Source organism: Balaenoptera acutorostrata, chromosome 3 (assembly GCF_949987535.1).
Source record: "Balaenoptera acutorostrata chromosome 3, mBalAcu1.1, whole genome shotgun sequence".
Classification (NCBI taxonomy): Eukaryota; Metazoa; Chordata; class Mammalia; order Artiodactyla; family Balaenopteridae; genus Balaenoptera; species Balaenoptera acutorostrata.
This window is the reverse complement of record NC_080066.1, coordinates 14,247,588-14,254,906: the sequence shown is the minus strand read 5'-3', so window position 1 is coordinate 14,254,906 and position 7,319 is coordinate 14,247,588. Positions and strand designations below refer to the sequence as shown.

General features: G+C 38.1%; 1 non-coding gene across 1 annotated transcript; it reads right to left on the bottom strand.

The window, feature by feature from the left end:
- Window positions 1-2,028: 2,028 nt before the first annotated feature.
- On the bottom strand, window positions 2,029-2,135 carry LOC114238814 (U6 spliceosomal RNA). Its single transcript, XR_003624089.1, has one exon. It is a non-coding gene; the product is annotated as a U6 spliceosomal RNA (small nuclear RNA).
- Between the last annotated feature and the right edge of the window lie 5,184 nt (window positions 2,136-7,319).

Genomic DNA, 7,319 nt, shown 5'->3' with positions numbered 1-7,319 from the left:
TTTGTTTACTTGTTGTCATAAGCCCCCCTACCAGAATGTAAGTCCCATAGAAGCAGAGATTTTGTGGGATTTATTCACCACTACATCTCCAATGCCTAGAGCAGTGCTGGGCATGTAAAAAGCACTCAGAAAATTATTGTTGAATGAATGAAGTGAATGAAAGGCTTTTCATCAAATCCTCATGCAGACTGGGGTCTCTCAGCTTCTATTCCTGATGGTCCCAGATTCCTTCTCCTCTCCACTGGCTCTGATTAATGTGACCCAGCCTGAGACCTCTGACATGACTAAAGGAACTTCAGAGATCCTCTAATCCAATCCTTTCATTTTCCAACTAAGAAAAATGAGGTCATCGACATTTCCCTGGGGATATCCCTTCTCAAGCCACATGTTGGTCTCAATACTTCTGTCACTTCCCTGAGCCTGTTTATTCATCTTTAAAATGTAGATAATAACCACCCTGCCTGCTTCACTGAGTTGCTGTGCAAATGATATAAAATAATGTGACTTCCTTAAATCTCACCAGCCTCAGGGATGAAAATTAATTATCATGATAACAATCACAGATAGTAACCTTGAGCCTGTGGTGCTAACTCGGGCTCTTAAAAATATGGAGAGCTCTTTAATTTGATCATGATTTGGACACTTGCTATATCAACAAATTCCTTCTCAACTTTATATGATTGTAATAACTGCAGTTAACAAGACAAGTGTGGTTGTCTATTGCTGTATAACCAATCACCTCAAAGCTTAGTGGCTTAAAACAAGAAGATTTATTATTTTTCAAGATTCTTTTGGCTGTGTGGTTCCTCTGCCTGGGTTCATTCATGTAGTGGTATTCAGCTGGTGGATATGCTAGGCGCTGGGCTCAACGGGAGCAGCTGATACACAGCTGGGCCCCTCTGTCTCCTCACGATCTTTCATCCAGTCTTCTTTGTGGCATGGTGTTCCAAGAGGATGAAGATGGAAGGTGCAAAGTTTCTCCAGGCTTTTTTTTTTTTTTTTTTTTAATTTTATTGAAGTCTAGCTGATGTACAATGTTGTATTAATTTCTTTGGTACAGCAAAGTGACTCAGCCATACATATATACATATTCTTTTTCCATTATGGTTTGTCTCTGGATATTGAATATAGTTCCCATACTATACAATAACACCTTGTTAATCTATCCTATATACAATAGTTTGCCTCTGCTAACCCCAAACCCCCATTCTTTCCCCCACTCCCACCCTCTCCCCCTTGGCAACCACAAGTCTGTTCTCTACATCTGTGAGTCTGTTTCTGCTTTGTAGGTATGTTAATTTGTGTTATGTTTTAGATTCCACATATAAGTGATATCATATGGTATTTGTCTTTCTGACTTACTTCGCTTAGTATGATAATCTCTTGGTCCATCCATGTTGCTGCAAATGGCATTATTTCATTCTTTTTGATGGCGGAGTAATATTCCACTGTGTGTGTATGTGTGTGTGTGTATATATATATATATATATATATATATATATATATATATATATATATATATATATATATATATATATATATATACACACATACCACATCTTCCTTATCCATTCATCTGTCGATGGACATTTAGGTTGTTTCCATGTCTTGGCTGTTGTAAATAGTGCTGCTATGAACATAGGGGTGCATGTATCTTTTCGAGTTTTGTCTGGATATATGCCCAGGAGTGGGATTGCTGGATCTCTTCAGGCCTTAATTCCAAAACTTGTATAACATTATCTCCACTCTATCCAATTAGTCAAAGTCACAAGCCCAGCCCATATTCCAGGGAGTGGAGGATAGAGTCCACTTCTGGATGGGAGCAGCAAACTCACATTGCAAAGGGCTGTGCATTCTGGAATGGGACAAACTTGCAACCATTAAAAGAATTTTTGTGATTCCGCATTATCTTATTTTCATAGCTCAGACAAAGGCAAGTATTGTTAATGATGTGCTTCTGATTTCTGAAACCAACGTTCAAGTAAAGCTATTCTCAGATAGCTCTGTTATAATATAGTTTTTCTTTTTAAAAATATGGTACGCTTCATGAATTTGCGTGTCATCCTTGCGCAGGGCCCATGCTAATCTTCTCTGTATCATTCCAATTTTAGTATATGTGCTGCCGAAGTGAGCACTGTTATAATATTTTTAAATCAATTGTCAAATAGCTTTTCTAATAAGATTATTATAAAAATCAACAAATGCTTATCCTTTCCCTACAAATACACACACACCAGGAATAGTTGTCCCTCACCACTAGCCATTTAATTCCAAGTTCTTTTTGTTTTTATAATTAATAAAAATTTTTTTTCTTTTTTTTTGGCTGCGTTGGGTCTTTGTTGCTGTGCGCAGGCTTTCTCTAGTTGCGTCGAGTAGGGGCTACTCTTCGTTGCAGTGCACGGGCTTCTTATTGCAGTGGCTTCTCTTGTTGTGGAGCACGGACTCTAGGCACGTGGGCTTCAGTAGTTGTGGCACACGGGCTCAGTAGTTGTGGTTCGCGGGCTCTGGAGCGCAGGCTCAGTAGTTGTGGCGCACGGGCTTAGCTGCTCCGTGGCATGTGGGATCTTCCCAGACTAAGGGTCGAACCCGTGTCCCCTGATTGGCAGGCGGATTCTTAACCACTGCACCACCAGGGAAGTCCCTCCTAGTTCTTTTTTCATGTAAAAACTTTCCTTCCGCTTTCTAATTAGCTATGGCAGAATTTTCATCGGTATTGTAGCTTGGCAGTTACCTAAGCTTCCTACTTATTTTGGCCAATTGCCACCTAGAATATTAAGTCCTCTGAGACAAGCTGTCAAAGGCAACATTCCTGGAACTGCCTATCACATTTTTTTCCACACTTAGGAAGAGCAAATCTCCCCATAGGGCAAAGCAATCTCCTCTGAATCTGGAAGGGAAAAAAAACAGGAAGAGCGAACTCTGACATTCAGCTTCTGGTAAAGTCTACAGAGCTACTTTTTAATAGCTGGGTGACCATTAACTGTCAGTGCGGCCTTTTTAGTTGTTCAGTGATTTTTGGAGCCAACAGATATTTTGTAAGAACTAAAAAAATATCTAAATTTACTGAGAGGAATATTCCTCAATTTTTTTCCTTAATTGGCAAAAAAAAAAAAAAATTCAAACTACTCCCTTTATCTACTTTTAACCATTTGTTTAAAAATTTAAGCAGGTTCAGTTCAAGTCCCAAATTACAAAAATTGTTGAAGATAGCATTTTTTTTTTTTTTTTTTTTTTTTCTCTGGCTGTGTGGGCTTTCTCTAGTTGCCGTGAGCAGGGGCTGCTCTTCCTTGTGGTGCGGGGCTTCTCAGTGCGGTGGCTTCTCTTGTTGCGGAGCACGGGCTCTAGGAGCGCGGGCTTCAGTAGTTGCGGCGCACGGGCTTATTTGCTCCGTGGCATGTGGGATCTTCCCAGACTAGGGCTCGAACCCGTGTCCCCTGCATTGGCAGGCGGATTCTTAACCACTGCACCACCAGGGAAGTCCCAGTGTTTGTTTTTAACATGTCTTAAAAATCGGCCGTTATGGACAAAAGAAGTTAAAAATCTGGTGGCTATGAGTAATAAGAAAATAAAGTAAGTAAGCTTTCTGAGTTATCCATAAATACTTCTAAATTTGAATTAATATTCACATCAAATCATGATCTCTGAGATTTTATGATTATGGTATTTGGTACTAAAACTTAGCTAATAACATTTGTTCACAAGTAAATAAAATACATAGAAGGAGAAATTGATGCCAAAATAACAAGTTGACAAATTTTCTGCTCAAAAGGAAAAGTAAGAGAAAACAGATTTCTATAATAAATTAGGAGAATTTAAATTTATTTTAATTTTTCTATTGAGTCTAATATTCTATTTCTTATTAGTATTTTTAAAATTTTTATAATATGCAATTCATTATTTAATGAAAGCTATCACATATTTTCATATAAGGAACACCCCAGGGTTCCAATCAATTTTATTTAATTTAGGAATGATCATTATATTTATATACATAAATCCACATGTGTATTATGAATTGGATTTATTTAAAATTCTCCTATATTTAATAAATTATGAACTTTTGAAAAACATGCATATTTGTCCCATTCTTCTTACCACGTTGGGTACAATTGTTCACTTAAGGTACAGTTAATTTTCCTTTTAGTGGCTGTTTTTGTTTAGATTTTTATTTATATAGTCAGACACTAACTTTTAAGCTTTGGTTAGATCTGTCTAATATATCACTTCATACGAGCATTTCCCCCAGAGCACTATAAATCTGCAATGAGAAGGAAGTATGGGCAAGCGAGTAAGAAAAACGTCCAGGAATGAATCCGTACTAAAGATTGCACACAACTGAATATTTTGCATTTTAAGTTATTCTTATTATGTTATCTCCAAAGGGTCAGGCATTAAGTTTTTTTGTTTGTTTGTTTTGTTTTTTTTTTAGGCATTAAGTTTTAATTTACCCTGATGACCATAATCAGATTTGTTTCAGATTTATGAGGACTGTAAAATTAGGAAACTTTCATTAAAAAAAATTAAACCCCCTGGATGGCTTCCCAAAGCACATCCAGCATTACTTACGACTTTATTATTTCAGCTAGTTGGATACATCATAACCACAGCTCTAGCCAGGTCTGTAAGAGTTCTGTGACTGACGCCTAATGGAACCAATTTTCACTCTGGCAGAACAAGTTCAAGTTCTAATACTAACTTGAATCCTAGTTTTCTTTGAATGCCAGGAACCAGATCCTTGAAGAAGAAAATGTATCAGAGCATCTGCCTATTAAGTGACATTCCATTTATTTCATCTAAATAGCTCGCAGGAACAATTGACTAAAATCGAATCTAAAATCAAATCTAAAATAGAAAACAAATAGTTTTTTAATTACTGAATTTCCTTTATTCTTTTTTTAGTCTTCTTTCCCTCTTGGCCTCAAGTTTCTACAAAATTCCCCTATTTCCACTGAGGACCAGAGACCTTTTTAAAACAGGAACAAATGTTTCAGTGCACTCGCTCACCTACACTAACAACCATATTACAGTCACAGCTCATTGACTGTCACCCGCCCACATTTTTATTACCCTACATCTGATGAACATTGATGCACTTGGGTTTCTTCCTCTGCCACTGGAAGGAAAAAATAATAATTTAGATAGAATTCTAAAAACTTAGCATGTTTTGTCAATAGCTTCATTGTTCCTTGTGTCCATTCATCGCATCTTGCCTGCTATTGAAATCTTTCCTTACTTTCCAGCATTATTAAAGTCGGTCATTATTAAAGCCATCTCAAAAAGAGATGGATACTTCTGCAACTTCTAAGATACTGTCAACTAAGAATCATATTTTCAACACTTCAAATTTTATTGTATTTTCAAGCTTCAGGAAAATGTAATATTCTTGCATATTTTCTAAGATGGAATTTCATGTAGACAATAATGTGATAGGAAAGATGAGGCTTATCTAATGATTTTGGCATTGCCCCTAGATAACTGTGCTCCTCTGAGAAAAGCAGCAATGGTTTTCTTATTATCAGAACACATAAAAGAGCATGTTCTGAAGTCCTACATGTCTTACGTTTCAGAGAGAAAAATCACTGGGAAAACAACAGTTATATTTGTATTCATCTAGTTTCATTAAAATATACTTTGGGCACTCTTTTTTTTTTAACATATATTCTACAAGACCACTTAACGGATAATTGTATTTTAGTTTTATTTTTCACAAAAGTCAGATTTAATTAAAGCTTTATGAAAAGGCTAAAAAGTATTCCACAGTTTCTAATTTTCCAACCCCTCCTTCAGTAGGAATGACTTAAGTAATTTGATCCAGATAGTTTAAGTTGTTGGAGTTCAATCTCAGTGAATAAGCCTCTCTAAATAGAATGCATGTTTTAGTCATTTTCAATTAATATGAAGTAGTTTTGCCAAAATATAACTGTAAATGGGAAGCCATTATTCTGAACATTTGGAAACTATAGTTTTTTAAAAATTATTTGTTGATATTTGATATAAAAATACTGTTTAAACCACTCATTAATGCTATTTTCCATTAATCACAAAGAAATAAATTCAAAGCAAAGATAATTGGTTTATTGGTTTACCAAAGATCCCTGATGAAATGCACACACCACCAAGAACAAAAGTTAGGTCCTCAACATGTTCCAAATTTCAATGGAAACAAGACATGGGCATGGATTTATAGATGATACATTACAGGCTGACTAGGGAAGCACATAATGTATATTCTGTGTGTGTGTTCATGTGTGGGAACGAAAGCCAGAAAGAGAGGGGAAAAGAGCCACAATCGTATAATGGTTCTCTCTCTTAGATTTATTAATGGGGAATGGAGAGAAAGATAACCCAGGACTCTTCTCTCTGGTGACAATACAATACTAGGAAAAAAATCAGGCGTCATATGTAATTTACAATATGTAATTTACTATAGAATTGCTTGTCTTAGAAATAGACTAGAGGGAATACAAACTCTGTTGCATGTGCATACGTGTACAGATACATACACACATTTTCTCTTCTGAAATTTTTATTTCAAATCTGCTTTAAATTAAAATGAGTTGCGCTCAGTCTGGGGCTGGTGAGAAAGAACCTTCTAAAAATTTTGCTCAACCCAGCAAATGCTTTAAAAGTGAACCAATGAGCAGTATCTCTTAGTTACCTAACCATGCTCCAAGAAAGACTGGCTCTCTGTATTTTGATTTAGAAAGAAAGTGCTCGGGCTTTTAAAGAACAAAGAAGGAAAGTCTCCTCCATCCTTCCTCTCCACAATTTGACCACTCCATTTTCCCCAGTTTTTCTTTTTAAATAAGGTCCGTCTCCTTTCTTTTGCCTTCCTTCCCTCCTTGTACCTCCACGACCACTAATTTGACTAAAAAGGATTTTCCACGAAAGACCCTTCTTAACACATAGGACCTTTCTTAACACATCAACGTGATAAGTGGACACCCACTATCTTGGGACTCGGCCCACCTGACCCGGGCGGTCTCCCCCGTACCCCGCCCTCTGCTCTCCTGCTTCAACGGCGCCTCCCCCGGGGGCTGAGCACCCCCGGCAGGGCTCGCGGCAAGTTGAGAGCTTGCTCTGGCGCCGCGCGGTGTGGCCACCAACTTCTGCTTTCCCCCAGGGAAAACCGCGAGACTCGAAGCGCGTCGGCAAGTGCTTCTTGTGGTCGGCCTGGGGTCTCCGAGCCCCCGGACTGGAGGCCCAAAGCCCTCCTCCTCCCGCGCCTGGCGTCGGGGGAACCTGGGTCTGGGGATAATTCAAAGCCCTCGGAGCCCCCAACACCCAAGCACCCACATCTGCCCTTCAGCCCGAGGGAG